Raw genomic sequence first — 19960 nt, forward strand, 5'->3', positions numbered from 1 at the left:
TCCGGAAAGAAGAAATTCAGGGGTGACTCAGGAACTGTTGCATCCCCAGTCTGTCTTCTTTCTCCTCTTCTAGCCTATGGTTCTAAAAATCTCTATAATAACTCTATAAAGAAAAGGATTGGCAGCCCAAGCATCCCTCCCAACCATGCATGAGCGGGGAGGCTGGGGAGAGAGGGCTTCTGTAAATGCACTCCTCTTCTAGCTTCCCACATGCCCAGTGTTAAGCCGATCCCTTGGTCTTGCTAGAATCTCTTTCACCCAAACGAATGCCCCTGAAGCCAGGGGAGATGGTCAGTATGCTCCTTCCAAGAGGCGGTGATAAAAATCCACACCACCCTACAGAGGCACTGTGTGGTCCAGGCGAGCCCCCTAATCTGAGGGGCTCCCAGCAATGGAGCCTCGGGCAGCCTGCCCAGAGGCTCTGCCGGTTGTCAGACAAAGTGAGATCCCTTCCCAGCCCAGTGGCTTCCCCCTTCCAGTGCTCTTTGAATTGCTGGAACATATGCAGAGCCTGGGATGTCCTTGAGGCGGGCAGGCCAAATGGGGAGCCAGCAGCCCCTTCCCATCTGGGGGCTGAGGCTCCTTTAATTTGGATACCTTAAAAGGCTTGCGGGAGCAAGGGGTTGGGTTCTTATCTCCTGAGCTCTGGACAGTGCCTTATTTATAGCCCTGCTGACAAGAGGCGGCACCTGGCCAGCAGCTGCATACACGGTTGGGGCAATCCAACAGGGTCGTTGGCCCTGTGCTGCCGTGGTCCCCTTTGGTCGGGCTGGAGGGCAGAAGACAGGACAGGTAAGTTTCCTCCTCTCCCTTGCCACCCTTCCTTTCCCATGTCTGCACAGGCTTAGATGCCAGCCGTGCAGCCTTTGTGCCCTTGGAGGGAGCTCTCCAGCACTGTGGACTTTCGGACCCCAAGCACAGACCCAGGTGGCACCGGCAGCTGGCTCCCACCAGCAGCCAGCTCCTGCTATGGGGAGAGAACAGAACCTGCCCTCCCCAGATCTGCAGCAGGTGCCTCCGGGAATATAAAGAACTTGGAGAGAACCCTTTGTTCATCTTCCCCTCTCTGAGTGCAAATCAGGAATTACACTGAGTTTGGAACACCAGAAAGCTTTTTCTTAAGAGGAAAAAGAAAAAGAAAACAATTATAAGATAAACACTGGAGGGGGAAAACTACAGTGCCCGGGAGATTTTTCTCCCTGACAGAATTTTCGGATGGCCTGGGGTGAGGATGCAAATGATTGACGAGTCTGATTACCCTTGGAAAGTATGTTTATGCAAGGTGACTTATTATGGCTGATGGCTCAGAAGTCCAGATAGCTGTTGTGTGCTTGAAGGAACCGCATTAATATTTTACTAATTTCTAGAGCAGGATATGAGCAAATGCGCAGGACTGAGTAATGCTGGGCCGGTTGCACAATGATGTTAATGCTGATGGAATGACATATTATGAAGATAGGCAGCATACATACAAATGTCCTAGAGTCATAATCTTTGCAAGGCACCGTATCAGGGCCAATCTAAAAAAAATATATTGTCAGACCAGTTTTTTTTTTTTTTTTAAATACTTCGAGGTCCAAAGACAGTGTTAACACTTGGTTATCAGCTGATGTTGTCTTATCACGTACTTGCTCTGTATAGGTCTCTTGTTGTTTTATTTGTTTCTTGAGAAATGTTATTTGAATTTTTTACTGCTAGGTTTATAACAAGGCGTGTTGTAAGAAAACCGATTACATTTTGAGATCTAGCTAATCTGACAAGAGTTTTTGTTTTTAATGACATAGCCAACTAATCAACCAACTCAGACGATTACATTTGGGGTGCTTTTTTCCAATATTGAGAAAATATTTCTAGGCTGCCTGGGTTGGTTAGGCGTCTGACTCTTGATCTCAGCTAAGGACATGATCTCACAGTTTGTGGGACCAAGCCCTGAGTCAGCTCCATGCTGACAGCATAGAGCCTGCTTGGGATTTCCTCATTCTCTCTCTCTTTCTCTCTCTTTGTCTCTCTCTCTCTCAATAAATAAATTTTTAAAAAAATTTTAATTAAAAAAAAGAAAATATTTCAATATATAACTTCCATGAAGAGTTGCTCAGTTTCCCCTAAACATATTCCCCAACTTCTCACTCAGTCTTGCCTGCCTTTGAACACATTTTGCACTATTAAATTTCATCATCCCATTGAATGCTTCCAGAATTCTCCATTGGTTCCAGATCCCTGAGGCTAGCCCATGTCATATTCTCTCTGTAATCTGATAAGCCCTTAACACAGGGACCTACAAACTATCTACTGGTGTCTAAAGGGTTTCATATTTAAAATAGGTGGCCAAGAAACTGAGTTTAAATCGTCCTCTCCCCACTGTCAAAAAAACAAAATTCAACTGAGTAAATTGTAAAGATCATATTGTTTTATTCAACGATTCATGAACTGGGCAGTATCCCATCCTGCAGGTAAAAAGGAGCTCTGAGGAGTTATGCAAAATGGAAGGCTTCTCTAGACAGAAGGGAGCAGGAACAAGGAAGTTACACTTGGGGGGGGGGGAGGAGACTGGTTATTGCAAGGCTACTTTCGTTTAGGGAATGGCAGGCGTCAATCCAGCAGATGACCTAACTATTGCTGCTTAAGGGATTCCTGATCGACTGGTCTACAATTCCATTTTTGGAAGGGGCCGGTATCGTAACTAATTTTAAGTCTCAGTTTGGTGACGTGGAGTTTAGCATAAGTGACTCCATTTTGGGGCCTGTTGTTTTGCTTTTAACAACACTAAACAAAGAGGTGAAGAGATTATATTCACAGTGTTTATGTTTTCTTTTGTTTTTTCTTACTGTGCACATGCTCACCCTTGAAAATACAGACCAGCAGAGAGAAGAAAATGAAAACTTATGTGTAGTCTTAGCACATTCATTTTTATCTTAATTTCTTGATTCTAAGAGGTCCTTGATTTTAAGACCAGCCATTAACTTAATACTAGCTTTACAAAAGAGGGAAAAAAAAAATTCTCACTATGTTATCCAGATTGATATATTTAAAATGGATCTGAAAACAAATTACACAGGGAAATATAAATTATAATTAAGAAATATATATATATATTCAGATTATTTGCTAATCTACCTTTTGTTCAATTTATGATTGATGTCCTTTTACCATGTATTCAAACTTTAATTCTTTGAAAATTGGTGATCTTTACATGATGTTGTGACTTCTTTCATTTAGCCAGAATATTAACATACCCATAATAGCTGGGAATAATAATGATGGGTAGTAAAAAAACCCATAAACTGAGCTTTAGATAAGCAATTTTTATCAGAATATAACTAATTTTAAAGTATAATCTGGAGGCACCTAGGTGGCTCAGTTGGTTAAGTGCTGACTTCGGTTCAGGCCCTGATCTTGTGGTTCGTGAGTTTGAGCCCCGCTTTGGGCTCGGTGCTGACAGCTCAGAGCCTGGAACCTGCTTCAGATTCTGTGCCTCCCTCTCTCTCTGCCTCTTCACCCCTCACATTCTGTTTCTCTCTATCTCTCAAAAATAAATAAACATTAAAAAAATTTTTAAGGGGCGCTGGGTGGCTCAGTCGGTTAAGCAGCCGACTTCAGCTCAAGTCGTGATCTCGCGGTCCGTGAGTTCGAACCCCGCGTCGGGCTCTGTGCTGACAGCTCGGAGCCTGGAGCCTGTTTCCGATTCTGTGTCTCCCTCTCTCTCTGCCCCTCCCCCGTTCATGCTCTGTCTCTCTCTGTCTCAAAAATAAATAAACGTTAAAAAAATTAAAAAAAAATTTTAATAAGGAAGATATGTATAATTAGATTTTAAGGGGAAAGTGCAAGAATTTCATTTTGGTTTTTAGGAAGTGAGCCTTCTTTCCCTTCCTGGGAGTGTCTAGTCAGCATGAAGCTGGTAAGGGTATCTGAAGAGGCAGGAGGAACTGACTATTTTCATGTTAAGTAAAAGCCACCAGAGTGCTTTCTGTCTGGGCTGTTTTGTCTGATAAATCTAGACTAATTGCAAAATGTCAGTCCACGGTTTAGCATGAGCACAAAAACACACAAAATATGTGATGTTGATTATTCTACTTCTCTCTAATTCATTTCCCTCATAGTAAGACAAAATGGATAATACAAAGGCACAAAGAGCAATGTGACAACATGTATATAATAATGAAAATGATCAACAGTGCAACTGCTCAAGAGTAGAGTATGCCCGGGGCGCCTGGGTGGCTCAGTCAATTAAGCATATTAGTCCTGGTTTTTAGACAAGGAAACTGACTTAGAACAGTGCTATCCACTGCAGAAGGTGCAACCAAGTTTAAACTGGTCTGGCTTCCAGGTTGGTAGTCTGGTTGGCATTTGAATCACAAAAGAGCAATCTTAAGGTCATATGCAATGAATAGTGTGGTTTGAAAGGCATATGCACTAGCTGAAATGGTGGGCAATATTCCTGCAGGAAGGATATATGCGGTAAAGTTTATACTGACAGAGGTATGGGGCCTAGAGGAAGTAAGGAATTATAAAAGGCAGAGACAGGTGGGGAAGAATGTGAACAGTATGGAGATGGAAATAAATGGGATTTGCCCACAGAGTGAAGGGTGGTCCTACAGGTAAAAGATGAGCGAAATGTGTGTGTGTTGGGCAGGGAGGGGTAGTTTAGGGACAATGGTTTAGGGACAATCCTTGCTTTTTCTTCTCTCTGAACCCTTCTAAAAACCAAAACCTAAAGACTTCTAAAAACGAAGAGGTATCCTGGCTCCCCAAAGTCAAAAAGTGAAAAAAAGAAAAAGAAACCTCTCTGTAAAGAATCTGAACTGGGACCAATTTGAATTCCAAACTTAAAACAGAATGAAGCTCTGGGTTAGACAGGTGACAGTAGCTGACTGGGAGTGAGTGTTTGTCTCGCGGTCACTGTTGTGAGAGCCACCGTGTGTGACACACACACACACACACACACACACACATGCTCGTGTGATCCGCACAGCAGCTCTGTGAGGAGCCCTCCTGGCTTCCCAGCGTGTAGATGAGGACAGCCAGGGGCTGAGAAGTAAGGTGCTCAGAGCCAGTAGGTGGGGAAGCTGGGAGTTGAACCCAGGCAGTACGGGGGCCAGGGCTGACAGGAATCCGACCAGAGATTGCTGGAAAAGTCTCCACGATGGAGAAAGAACCTCGCCTTAAAAAATGAGTGAGGGCTTTCCACTTACCCTTTATTTTTCTTTTTTACATTCTTCCTTCATTTTCAGCACCTTCTCAAGAGCATGGGAAGAGTGTTACTCTTCTTAGCCATACTCCTGAAAGCTAGCACAGTGCCTTGTACACAGCAGCTGCCTAAAAAATATTTGCTGGACTAAATTGTGTTTAATTCAGGGGTAAGAAGTGTTAAGATGTGTAGGAAGGAGCCAGAAGTTTTCTTTGTTGGCTAGTACGTTTCCCTTCTGTAATACTGGCCTGGAGAGAGGTTTGAGATTTCTTTTCCATCCTTGATACACAGCACAAAGACATAATTAATGATCATAATAATGCCTCTTTAGATGGAATTTAAAGTGAGTGTTTAAGTGTGTGGTGTGATGTATGTGTATGTGTAAGTGTCGGGGGGGGGAGCTGTTGAAGGAAGGGAACGAGGATTGGAGATGCTGTATAAATTCTAGACATGAAGTTCCTTCGTCAAAATCTCTCCAACTTTGTTCAAAATCAATTAATTTTTCAGGAAACAACAACAATTTTGCTCTCTTTAAACATAATTCAGTAAGCAAAAAAGCAGGTGAGAAAGAACAGTCTCCTTATTTCACAACCCCGCCTCTAACTACACAGAATGATGAACCAAAGATTATGCCCTTCCGGTCCCTACGTCAACGAGACTTTCCCATCAGTTAGGTGCCGAGAAAACAGAATAACGTGTACGCAATGCAAAGAAAGCCAAGCGGTTTTGAAAGTGCCCACACTCCTTTGAGGCACCCCTCTGTCTACTCCTGCAAATTGAAAATGCAAAGATCCAATGAGCAGCTGCAAATGTGTTGTCGCTGGAATTAACCAGCATGGGCAATCATCCGAGTGAGGGGAGAAATATTCACGACCCAATGCCATGTCTAACATACTCTCCGATGGAGAAACTCAGACGGCAGCAAGAATGGCAGACTGAGGATCTTCTAATTAAAATAGAATTCTCACTAAGTCAGAAGGTTTGGAAACTCACAGTGACATGTTCAACAATCACTGAAATAATGAAATTTGGACAGAGTTGATAAACCCTTCGGCTTCATTATTAAGAAGCTGCAGTAGCCAATCCTCGGGTCTGGCTGTGAATTCGCTCCGGCAGGATCCTGGAACCCCACCGGGGGCTGTTTCTACTTTTATACACAACACTTCACCAGTTCCTGGGAAGCCTCTTCAAACCTCTGCCAGCCTCAGGCAGGAACAGCTAAGGCAGCCCCAGAGGCCAACATGAGCTCACCTGAACCACAAGTCTCTTTTCAAAATTTGTTAGCTTTTTTTTTTAATTTTTTTTTTATATTTTATTTATTTTTGATGAGACAGACAGGGCACAGAGAGACAGGGGGAGGGGCAGAGAGAGAAGCAGACACAGAATCCAAAGCAGGCTCCAGGCTCCGAGCTGTTAGCACAGAGCCCGACTCGGGGCTCGAACTCACAGACTGCCAGATCGTGACCTGAGCCGAAGTCAGGCGCTTAACCAACTGAGCCACCCAGGTGCCCCTCAAAATTTGTTATCTTAATTGCAACTTAAATCAGACCGTGTCTCTCGCCTGCTCATAAACCCTCCAGTGGCTTCCCAAATCAAAATAAAATCTTAATGCTATGTAACCTACAGAGCATGACATGGTCCAGCTGACCTCACCTCCTCCCTATTCCCCTCCGTCAAGGATGCTCCAGTCACACTGCCTTTCCCCAACTGTGCCAGATAGTTACCCGGCCCCCGGACCTTTGCACTTGCTGGTGCCACTGATCGATCAGGCTCTCCTTCCAGAAAACCACACATCTCCTTCCCACCACATCTAAGCACCACCCCTGAACATACTATCTGAAATTACACTCTCTGTCACTCTCCAGCTCCCTGCCCTGATTTACTTCTTACCCCGATTTCTTTCTTTTTTTTTTTTCCAAAGCTCTTATCATCTCACACACATATACACCCACAAAGGGACACGTGTATTGGCATCTGTCTCTGCCGTAATAATATGTAAGCTCCAATTAAAGCAGAGAGTCTTGGTTGTGTTCCCTGAGGTATCCCCATCACCTGCAACCGTAAATGGGGCACAGTAGGTGCTACATAAGTGTGTTGTTGAAAGGTGGAGGCTCCAACGACCCATTTTCGTATATTTCGTTTGCACTAAAAACTCCCGGTACACCTGCGTTTTGTGAAGGGAGGAAAACGGCACTGAAGAGAGCTCGGATTTTAGCTCTGACACTTACAAGGTGCTCAGGCAAGGTTTCAACTTCCCAGAACCCCACTTCATAAAATGGGGATGACAGCAACAACTCCCGGCAGGCAAGTCCTTGTAAGGCTTGAACAAGGCAGTAAGGCAATCATTAAGTGACCGCCCACCATGTGCCAGGGAGCAGACTGTGCATTTGACTGGCTCCATGTTGTCCTGTCTTCACAACAGCCACGTGGTGCAGGCGCGTGTGTGAAGGTGAAGAAACAGACAGAAATCCGAGGAGGTACCTTGGCTGAGCAGACGTAGCTGCCGTATGCGTTTCTTATTGCTGCCGTGACAAATTACCCTACGTTTATTGTCTGAAAGCAACACAAATTGAGGATCTCACAGTTCTGGAGGTCAGGAGTCTGACAGGGTCTCCGCGGGCTAAAATCAGGGTTTCTGCAGGGCTGGGCTCCTTCTGGAGGCTCTGGGGGAGAATCTGTTCCTGTGCCTCTTCCGGCTTCTAGAGGCTGCCTGCCTTCTTTGCCTCATGGCCCTTTTCTCCACCTTCAAAGCCAAAAACGTAACATCTTCAGTCTCTCTTGATTCTGACTCTCCTGCTTCCTCTTCCCCTTATAAGGACCCTTATGATTACACGGGGCCCAGTTGGATAATCCAGGATAATTTCTTCATCTCAAAACCTTTCGCACAATCGCATCTGCAAAATCCCTTCGTAAATTCTGGACACGAGGACGTGGATGGCTTTGAGAAGCCATTATTCTGCCTGCCAGTTGCGAAGAGAAAGACCTGGGATTTGAGTCTCAGCCAATTTCTTGACCACTACACTGCTGTATTACACAGCAAGCCCTTTGGTGTTTAGTAACTCTTTTTTCCTTTGCTGTAACGAAGGGAAAACGGAAAGCTTGGATCCCAGAGTTGAGTTTTGTATATGACGGTAAACAGAAAGTGTTGCCCCTTTCCACCCTGCTCCCCTGTAATATGGGATGCCAAACACGGTTAACTCCAACAGACATTTTGTCTTAAAGATAACCAGTCTTGCCTCATCCTCAAACATAACTACTGACTCTCAAGAAACCACAGACATTTGATAAAAGTGGTTGCCAACAGGAAACGAAAGCCTTGCTTGGAGACAGTCCGAGCTCCCCCACGGGAGTGAGGGGTCCGGGCAGTCCAGGGTGGGCTGGAGCCAGGATGCCCTTTGGTAAGGCAGCAAACCAGGAAGAACCCATTGACACCCCAGAGGTTCTGGGACAAGCTGGGGCAACCTAGCTCAGGGTGCTCCGGTGAGGCACACACAGCCCAGGGATTCAGGTGACCTGGGACAGGGAGGTGGCCCAGGTCTCAACCACAAGGACCTTGGGAAAGTCAACAAGCTGTGGAGCAGTCTGATGCACCAGGAACAAAGGGACTGGGCCAGTGAGACCATGTGTCAGCCACACGAGGTGGTGGCAGGCCTCCACGTGGGGCTGGTGGCCATGATGGTTTCAACCTCCCAGGGTCTGGACAGAGCCCTCCTCCACCAGGGAGTAGGAAATAAGGCAGAAGCCTTATGTGGACGCAGAAGAAGTGGGATTGCGGGGGGGAGAGCAGAAGCTGGGAACGGACTGCAGTTCGGGGAAGATGGGGTGGCCACGGCTCGGCAAGCCCTTGACTCCCAAATCTGTGGCAGTTGAACTACATCCCGAACTCACCTTGAGTGGCACAGGGCTGTCCCTAAATATACACATACTCCCCCCTTCCACTTGAGGACGGCTCAGGAGCTGTCACAGTGAAAAGGGCTCAGTGCCTCCAGGTAGGCGGAGCTGGGGCAAAGACTGCAGGAGGCTTCTGTCTCCATGACTACCATGACCTTGAATTTTAGAAGCGGGTACCTATTTGCATTATTCCAACACTTGCCTTAAAGTATTCACAGGTTAGAAAGCAGGGGCGAATAAACACATGGTCTATATGTTTTTGTGACCAAGCAATAATAATAATATAGTTCGTGTGCTATAGACGTACTTCCTTAATTATCCATGTTAGCGTGACCATAGAATTTATGATGCAAACTGGGGCACTCCGAAATGGAAAGAGAGCGCTTTTAATAGGTAAGTCAGGTCAACAGGTGTAACTGGCAAATGCAGTCCCTGAGCCCCAGGCTTCATTCATATGCACCAAGGTCCCCCGCCGTGCGGTTCCTTTGCTGGAAACTTAACGACCCTGTAGAGGGGTTATTTGATGCTCGTAAATTTCCTGAAACCACAGACATTTTTATTACTTTCACCAGGAAGATAAGAAACCCAGAAGCAGGATTTCTTTTAAGATGCTAGGATACAGGCCACCAAGTTAGAATCACGTGTGTGTCTTTCTCCAGGAGATGATTGACGTTTGAGAGCTGCAGACCCCAACTCACAGCTTGATTTCCCTTTAGGTGCTTTTCCTCTTCCCCGTCATTCCACAAGGTCATGTGGGAACCATGAGTTCACAAGAAACTCTCCCTTGCCTGCACCTGCCCTCAATGGAGTTGTTCAAACAAAGGGACCATTTCATAATTTCACCGTGAGCCATAACATTTGTTTACCAGATTGAGACCTGCATATTTCTAAAAATAACATAATGTTGACCAGATTTTTTTAAAAAAGAATAAAAAGGAACAGAATGCATCTTGCATCGTAAGGAGAAGAATTATTTCGTGACAGTGTTTTTTCAGGGCGGCGTGTGGGGTTAGGTGATGTGGTTGTGACTTTAAAAATGCACTTCCTAGGGCGGGTTGCTGTCAAAGTGTTGGAGATTCACTGCTGTAACCGAATTTGCAGATTCCCTTTCTCCTTTCTCCTGGACCCTAACAGTGGCGGGGGCACCTTGCTTCCTCATACACACTTCTCAGCCGTCCTTCCCTCTGCAGGTGGCTACTTGATCCTTGAGGCTAGGAAACCAGTGAAATGGTTTCCTCCCTGATCGTTTGTACAAATGGGAGTCTTTGTGAAAAAAAAAAAAATGACAACAGAAGCCAGTGTCTTCACCAAAGAGTGGAAGGGACATGTGAGTAGAAATCTCTGAGAAGCTTAAAAAAAACAACAACAACAACGTGGCTAGTGGTCAGGAAGTCTACACTTCTGGAGCATCTGTTACCCGAACCCTCTCTGTGTCTAAGTGTGCAAGCGCAGATTGTGCAGTGTATTCTAACTCACCTCCTTTTTTTTTTTAATGTTTATTTATTACTGAGAGACAGAGAGAGAGAGAGAGGCAGAGCATGAGCATGGGAGGGGCAGAGACAGGAGACACAGAATCAGAAGCAGGCTCCACGCTCCGAGATGTCAGCACAGAGACCGACGCGGGGCTCGAACTCACAGACCGCGAGATCACGACCTGAGCCGAAGTCGGACGCTCAACCGACTGAGCCACCCAGGCACCCCCTAATTCACCTCCCTTCTGTACCACAGAAAATGTAAAACAAATCACAGCCTGAGGCCCTGGCCCCTTCTGCGTTGTTTCAGAGTCTCTGCAGCAAGCGCTGGGCTTCCAGCCGATCCCTGCAATTTGGCAGAAGGGGTGGGGGTAGGTGGTTAAGCGGTTACCCCCACATCAAAGGCTGCTTTTCATGACTGCTGGCTAGGGAAAGGGGGACGCGGGGATGTTGGGGGAGAGAAGAAGGGAGCCACCCTAGGGAGGATGTCTGGAAGGAGAGATAAAGCAAACTGCAAAGGTATTTTAACAGACATGCTGTTTCCATTCTTTACCATGTGTTTTTCATTGTTTTCGGTTACTTTTGACTTGAATTATGGAACTCTGTCTCTTGGTTAAGGTAATGTAGACGCAATTGCTTTTGTACATCCCAAATGAATGGTGATCTTTTCGGGTGGGGCTGGGGATGATGGTAAGTGGCCAAGACAGAAAGCATGTTGCCTTTCAGAAAGCTGGAAATGTTTTCTCTTTTCTCTTCCTTATGGGAGTAAAGAACAGTCTGTTGCCAAGAGCTCGGAGCACTTTGACAAATGCAGATGGGAAAACCTTGCGTCCACTAGGAAAAGGCTGCTCCAAGGATAAAAAGATGTGTCCATTGGGCGCCTGGGTGGCTCAGTCGTTGAGCGACCGACTTCAGCTCAGGTCATAATCTTGCGGTTCGTGAATTCGAGCCCCGCGTCGGGCTCTGTGTGGACAACTCAGAGCCTGGAGCCTGCTTCGGATTCTGTGTCTCCCTCTCTCTCTGCCCCTCCCCCCACTCATGCTCTGTCTCTCTCTGTCTCAGAAATAAATAAACATTAAAAAAAAATTTTTTTTAAAAAGGTGTGGCCATTACACTGCCAACGAGGGAGCAGACACCTTTCCACCAGAGGGGGCAGGGTGTCGCATAAACAGCCTTCCGGCTACAAAAACGGGGTGGAGGCATCTGAGGTCTGAAGCAAGTACTTCCTCTCTTTGTACCACAAGCTCTTCTCCTCTAAAATGCAGATAATTATATTTGTACAAGGCTACTAGGTCATTAGGTTGTCAAAGATAAGTCACATCTGGCAGGACAAAAAAAAAAAATTGGCAGAAAATTTATTTTAAGAGTCCTGATGTTTTTAAGTGGCTTATGGTTCAGTCTGTCGCTTCATGTCTCATCTAGAGTTACAATGTGGTAATTAAAAAAAAAAGTAAATCAAACATGAGGAAACTATAAATTAAAACACACACACACACACACACACACACACACACACAAACAAACCATGCTTGTCCTGGTAGGTGACTCATTGTTCCCGTGACAGTTTTACTTCCTCCCTGGCTTTATCTTATCTGAGAAGCACCCGCCATCCATCTCCTCCGGGCCCCGGGCAGTCCCCGTGCACAGGTCCATACCTGACGCCCATCCCCAAACTCATCTGGCCACCAGCTTGGGAAAGCCAGGAATCAGGGATAGTACACAAAACTCCTGTTCTCCTCCTCAAGGACACGAGCATCTGAAAAATCCAAAGTAAGAAGGCAACCAAGTCACAAGTAGGAGCATAATGACACGACAGGAAGCCAAAACAGCTATTTCTTATGATCACCTTTCCTTTTCGATCCTCATCGCGGCCTGGATCGCTGCTGGGCCAGCCCGGGGTTCGAGGACCTGCATGCGTACTAGGAAAGACAACCCTTCACTGCCTCTCTGCACCGGAGCAGGTCCTCTGGCCGACCCTCACTCAACTACAGGACTCCGGGAGAGGCGGAGGGCCGAGGGGAACAAGAAGATTGAGTACTGAACTCTGGTCCAAATATAAAAATAGTGTGGTGAGGAAATAGAAATGTATTTTCCATTCAATCAAAGAAACAAATCTGGAAAATTGGATCCTAGCACGTTGAGTCCCTGATGGCAGGGACTGCGATTTATGAGGCCAGCACAGAGCCATGCTTCCCAGTGGTAGATACGCCTTGATTTAACAGTGCCCGTATCCGTAGAACGAGGACCGGATTCATCTTGCTGCTCAGAAGCATTCGCTTTCCGTGAACTCGTTGTGAACACTCTCGTCCGACACCTAGCATCCAGTGACCAGGCTTGCGGGCTGCTGGCCTCCTCCTCCTGAAGCCCTGGCCGATAACCTCAAGGAGAGCGAAACACCGCCATGAAGCCCCAGATCACAAGCACCGAATCAAATTTATGAGGACTCTGTCCCAGGCACTCCACGTGAAGCTGGCCATTGTTCCAAGCTGGTAACAAGCTAGCAGCTCTGAGGCAGGGACTATATTCACTTTATTCCCACCTGAGAGCCTTGTTCGTCAATAGAGCCCAGACGGCATGCAGTGTAACCAGAATCCACAGCCCTCCCGTGGGTCTGACCTACACATAACACAGGGCCACCGGGCCACTGGGCCACCGCGGGCTCTGCACAACTTCAATGGCCCCGTTCCTGGATGTGGATACAACTCCTGCAGCTGAGTGTCTTGGCATCTCTGGGAGACACATGCATTTTCCCTTTTCTCCCAAACCTTGCCGCCTAGCTCTTCCTTGGCCATCCCCCTTTCTACCCAAGTCCCTCCGATTCTCCCTCTTGCCACTATTAGTGGTGAGCAATTTGCTCCTCTTATTAGTAGAGGTGTCATCAGTTGAATTGTGTCCCTCCAGAATCCCTGTGTCAAAGTCCTAACTCGCTGTACCTTAGAATGCGACCTTGTTTGGGAATACGTTTGTTGCAAGTATGATTAGATAAGTTGGTGGGGGGGAGGGGCCTTATCGAATATGACTGGTGTCCTTATAAAAAAAGAAAAAAGGACACACTGGGACACACAAACACACACAGAGAATGCCATGTGAGCACAAAGGCAGAAATTAAGGCGATGTGCCCACAAACCAAGGAAGGCCAAAGCTTGCCAGCAAAGCATCAGAAGTCAGGTGAGAGGCAAGGGACAGACCCTCCCTCAGAGCTCTCAGAAAGGCCCCACCCTGCCAGCTCTTTGATCCTGGACTCGCAGCCTCTAGAACTGAGACAATAAGCTTGCGTGGTTTATGCCCCCCATTCCCTGACACGTGACATTTTGTTCCTATAATCCTAGCAAAGTAATTCAGGGGAATTGGTGGCATCTCTCTCAGAAGACAAGACATGCTCTTCTGGAACCTGACCCGGGGCTATGTGTATAAATACACTTCATAGAGAGATGAGTCCTTCTGTTTTCGTTTATTTTATTTTATTTTTTATTTTTGAGAGAGAGCATGTGCACACGCACAGGGGAGAGGGGCAGAGAGAATCTGAAGCAGGCTCCGCGCTCTGCACAGAGCCGGACACGGGGCTCCATCCCACGACCCTGGGATCATGAGCTGAGACAAAATCAAGAGTCAGACACTCAACTGAATGAGCCACCCAGGCGCCCCTTGTTTATTTTATTTTATTTTATTTTATTTTATTTTATTTTATTTTGTTCTATTTTGTTTTATTTTATTTTTGTTTTGAGAGAGGAGTCCTCAAACAAGACACAGCACACTGCTCAGCAGCACAACCTCAGCCACGGTTATACTCATAAACGTGGCAAGTGCAGAGCTGACACAGCTCCCTGTACTATCCTACCCAAAATGAACACACAATGGTATCTAGGTTTATGGACCCAATTTTCTTGATACTTGCCAACTCGGACCTACCTGATCATCTGATCACAGTGCTCTCTTGGTTCTTGTTGGTGTTGTTTAGCCCATGGGTCTCTATGGTTTATTTTCAGTTGGAAGAAAATGAGTGGTTTCTGTCGGGGGGGGGGGGGGTGTATCCCTATGGTCCAGAAAGCTCACTCTGGTGCTCAGCTGTCAGGCAATCACAGCATCACACTAGGCCAAGGATTCAGGAAGGTCAGCTCATTCAGCCCAGCACTGTCTCCATGAACGTTGAGCAGCCTTCCACGGCCATTTGCAGAGTCAGAACTAAGAACAGATGTGAGACACGAGCTACACATGCTGCCTATAAATCTCCACCATCCACTTGGATGATTGAAATTATGCCACCCCCACCTCTATTACAAAACATAATAACTGCCCAACATGCAGTGGCTTGGTTCGGTGGTTCTCAATGTGTGGTTCCTGCTCCCTGCATCCCTTTCAAAGGGTTTGCAAAAACAAACGAACAACAAAAAGGGTTTGCAAAGTCAAAACTATTTTCTTCACACTTGTTCACTGAGCGGACTTTTGGGCACAAAAGCAGAGGGACTCTTGTCCCTTAGCAGGAATCAAGATGGCGGCTCCCGCCAAACTTTATCTCTACCTTGGTAGGGTCTCCAGCTGCGTCCGAGACTTAAACTGACATAAAAAGATTAACAGGAGAGAAGCACACAGATTCTTACATGTATGTGGGAGCCTCCACAGGACAATGAAGACCCAACAGGGATGCTGGGCATATGTTTCTATGCCAGGTTGTACAAAGAGAGGCAATTGTGGCAAAGTAACAGAATAGATGGGGAACCTGAAGAAAGATAAGAGGTATTTTAACAAGGTCTCTTCGAATAGATTTTTTTCTGCCTCAGCTCCCCATCTGCTGATGAGAATGTTTTTTTCCCTCCCGGCACAGGGAGGACATCTTTCACATGGGAGTACATCTCTTGCTTTCAGGAAGAAAACAGTGGAGACCATTCTTCTTGCACCTGCTGTTTTTCAAGTGCTTTTAGCTTAAAATAATCCTTATGCCCAAGTGGGATATTTTGAGTGGCCTATTCTGCCACCCTTCAGACATTCTAATCACAAGAGGTGACACCCTTATTCTCACCCCTAAATCTACGTATTTTGGCCAATGGTGACAAAGCACCGCATATTGAATGCTGGTTCCATGCATATGTTTTATCCACAGGACAACATCCCAAACTTGCAAGGTATTTTCTCCCTCCCGGGGTCGAAACTGAGTCTTTTACACATGAGAAGATGCTCACCATCACTAAGTATCAGGGAAATGAAAAGCAAAACCACGAGATATCACCTCACACCTATGAGAATGGCTATGATCAAAAAGATAAGAAGTGTTGGTGAGGATGTGGAGAAAAGGGAACCCCCATGCACTGTTGGTGGGAATGCAAACTGGTGTGGCCACTATGGGAAACAGTAGGAAGTTTCCTCAAAAAATTAAAAATAAAACTTCCATATGATCCAGCAATTCTACTTCTGGGTATTTATCCAAAGCAAACGAAAACACTAATTGGAAAACATATATGCACACCCATGCTTACTGCAGGATTATTTATAGTAGCCAAGACATGGAAATAACCTAATTGTCCACTGATGTATGAATGGATAAAACAAATATGGTATACAGATACAGTGGAATATTACTCAGCCATGTAAAAGAAGGAAATCTTGCCATTTGCAACATGGATGGACATTGAGCGCATTATACTACGTGAAATAAGTCAGGTGGAGAAAGACAAATACCATATGATCTCTCTTATATATACATATATATACATATATACATATATACATATATACATATATATACACATATGTATACATATATACATATATACATATATATGTATACATATGTATATACATGTATACATATACATATATGTATATACATATATACATATTACATATATACATATATACATATGTATATACACATGTATACATATACATATATGTATGTACATGTATACATATATGTACATATATACATACATATACACATATATACATGTATATATACATATATGTATATACATGTATACATATATACATATATACATATGTATACATATATACATATGTATACATATATACACATATACATATATATACATATGTATACATATATATGTATATACATACATATATACATATGTAAATACATATATACATATGTAAATACATATATACATATGTAAATACATATATACATATGTATATACATATCTATACAGATTGCTGGTTGTCAGAGGTGGGGGTTGGAGAATAGGAGAAATAGGTGAATTGTTTGGATTTATTTAACTTAAATGAGTAGAATAAAAAATCATTGTGCATTTGTTTTTACGTGCAACAAATATATGCCAGTATAACCTTAGGGACAAGGTATGTAATATGACATTCCTTCAACTACTGTTGAATCACAGAAAATTATAAGCGACAGGTTACTGAGTAATTAAAAAGCTATACAGTAAGCAGCATTTAGCTTAGTTGCTAACTGCTAGAGTAGCTCCAGGGAGACATGGTATTCTTCTCTTCTTTAAAAAGAGAGTGGAAATTTTCTAAGAAGAGTGGAAAGTTTCCTTCTTCTGACAGGGAAAGAAAAATCGGATTTTATGCTTCTTGATCTTGGAAAATTTCTGCCCATTTTTGTCAAAGGGTGAAGCAGGAGGGAGCACACAGAGAGAAAGGGGACAGTGGAGAGGCTTTGCCTTTGCACTTTTGGGAGTTTATTTCTTTTGCTAGTTGAGAAGGAGAGACTTTAAGGAGACACAGTGGGTGTTCAGAAACTGGTAACAGCCAAATGGCTTGCTCAGGAAGCAGTATGAGGGAAGCGAAAGGATCCAGCAGGACCCGGGTCAAACACTCTCTTGATCTGAATGCTGCCCACACCATTAACTCGGATTTGTGGCACATTAGTTAGCCTTTGTGCCTCGGTTTTCTCATCTGTGAAACCCCTCTACGTTGTTTCCTTTAGTCTCATCAGACTTCTTAGACTGACATCTCCACATCCTCAATCGCCATTGACTCAACCTGACTCAACTTGGCTTTGCTGTCACTTCACTGCAATGGATGTCAAAAGTCAACCAACAGCCTCCATATTGCCTCGTCCAGGGAACTCCCAGCAGCCCCTAGTTTATTCAACACTACTGGCACTATTCCTAGAAATACTTTAGTGGTCAGCCTAACCGCTGTCTCCCCGGACCCCCCACCCCACCTTTCTCAGTCTTTGTGGACTTCTTCCCTGCCTGTCCCTTAAACCTTAGAGGTTGTGGGAACTTGATCTGTGACCCACTCCCCACAATCCACCATCCTTCTTGGGAGACTTATTCTACTGTGTTTGTTTGTTTGTTTGTTTGTTTTAAATTACCATTTGGTTTATGGCCCTTACGTCCATCTCTCCAGTTCTAACCTTCTCCCTTGAATCTCAGGTTCAGACAGGTTTGAACAAGCTCTTTGTATGGCCATCCCCAAAGTGCTTCAGTCTCGGTAGGTCAAAAGTGAATTCATCAAACTCGTCTTTCTATTTTCCTGATGATGGTGGTAGCTTACAGTTACCCAAGTCAGAAGGTTGAAATTGTCTTAGACTCATCCTCAGTATCCAGTCATCTATGCCAATTTCTACTGATTTGACATCTTTAAAAAATTCTTGAAACTCATACTCTTTCCCCATTCTTACTACTACCTCCCTGCCTTCTTTTCACAGTACCAGCACAGCAGCCTGCTGTCCTGGGTTGGCTTTCCCAGCAGTAGGGTCTGGGAAGAAGCGGAGAAATGGGATAGGGAAGGGGAAGAAGGTACAGAAGGACATGGTTTCAGGTCAAGTGCCAGCTTCAGCCTGATCCCGCATAGACGCTCTTGGGTGTAGACCATGCCTTGGGTTTGACCCGGCCTGAGGAAGGGAGGTGGGCTTTCACATTCCTATGCCAGTCAGTTTTTGCGAAGGACACCCCAGGAGGAGTAACAGAGCCTCAGTAGCCCAAAGGCAATAAAAGGGACCCACAGGAACCCAACGGGATCTAGGCAGAATGCTGACAATATCTCCTTACACCTCCTAAATGAGCCCTTGGTAGATTTCTATACTTCAGCCACATTTATCTACCAAAGTCAAAGAACTGGCCAGGTCAGCCTACTACTTAAACTCTTTCAAAGACTTCTAATCTCTTAGGAGCACTCTGTGAAAACTGGTTTTCTTCCCCATCTTAATAGGTATCAGAACTAGACAGGGGGAGGGAGTCTGTGTTAAAATACAGCATAGTCTCCTGAAGATTCACGCTGCACACCAACTCATGAAAGGCTCTGAAAAGTCCTGCAGTAAAGAAACCTGTTCACTAGTTCAGCCAAGGAATTATTAGCCCAATCTGACCTTAACCTGAGTGCTTGCTTGTGTGTGTCTTGTGGGAGGCACTTCCTACACACCACTGTCTGCAGACCTGGGTGGGAAGTGCTGACCTGTAGGACAAAGTTCCTCAGCATAGCACATGAGGCTCTCCGTGGGCTGGCCTCACCTCCTCTCAGCCTCATCCCTGGCTCTAGTAATGCTGAACTGTGCACCAAGCCTTGACACAGACCTTGTCACGTCACAGGGGCCTCTGTGTCCCATTCGTGCTGTGCAGCTGAGTTGCCGTCACAGCTCAGGTCTGTTGACATCCATTCTAGGAAGCCTTCCTGAGACCCTGCACCAGTCGGGGTCCTCCAGAGAAACCGAACCAGATTATGGAGACTGAGAAGTCCCAAGATCTGCAGGGTGAGTAGGCAAGCTAAACACTTAGGGGAGCCAATGTTTCAGTTTGAGTCCCAAAGCAGAAAACAACAACAACAACAAAACACAAAAACAAAAACAAAAACAAAACCCTGATGTCCTAGCTTGAAGGTAATAGGGCAGAAAATATTCTCTCTTACTCTGCAGGAGTCAGTCTCTCTGTTCTGTGGACCATTAGGGATGGCAATTCTGCCTTACTCAGTCGGTCTACTGAATCACGTGTCAATCTCATCCAAAAACACCCGCATAAAAATACCCAAAATGATCTTTGATCACCTAACTCTCTGGGTAACCCCTATGACCCAGTCAACCTGACACATAAAGTTAACCATCACGGATGTAAGTGTATTTCTTGCGTTCCCGTCACTTTTTTCTACATCATTTTTTTACCATCTCAACCATTTTTTAAACGTTTATTTATTTATTTTGAGAGAGAAACAGAGCGGGGGAGGGGAGTGGCAAAGGGAGGGGGGGCGGAGAGAGAGAATGCCAAGCAAGCTCCACGCCATCAGCACAGAGCCCGATGAGGGGCTCAATCTCCCGACCCAGGAGATCATGACCCACGCCAAAATCAAGAGGCAGATGCTTAACCAACTGAGCCACCCAAGTGCCCCTCATCTTAACCATTTTTAAGTGTCCAATTCAGTAATGTTAAGTGTATTCACACTGTTGTGCCACAGACCTCCAGAACATGTTCATCTTGTAAAACTGAAACCTTGT

General features: G+C 45.2%; 1 protein-coding gene across 2 annotated transcripts in view; it reads left to right on the top strand.

Moving 5' to 3' along the window:
- The first annotated feature begins 651 nt into the window (after nt 1-651).
- The window catches only part of FHL2 (four and a half LIM domains 2), a 66822-nt gene continuing 47513 nt past the window's right edge, over nt 652-19960 (top strand). Inside the window, exon 1 of one of the 2 annotated variants that reach the window (XM_019826957.3) lies at nt 652-792. The gene's annotated coding sequence lies outside the window, so the exon portion shown is untranslated. The remainder of the gene's footprint in view (nt 793-19960) is intronic. The other variant, XM_045053984.1, reaches the window with a different exon arrangement.

This window comes from Felis catus, chromosome A3 (assembly GCF_018350175.1).
Source record: "Felis catus isolate Fca126 chromosome A3, F.catus_Fca126_mat1.0, whole genome shotgun sequence".
Classification (NCBI taxonomy): Eukaryota; Metazoa; Chordata; class Mammalia; order Carnivora; family Felidae; genus Felis; species Felis catus.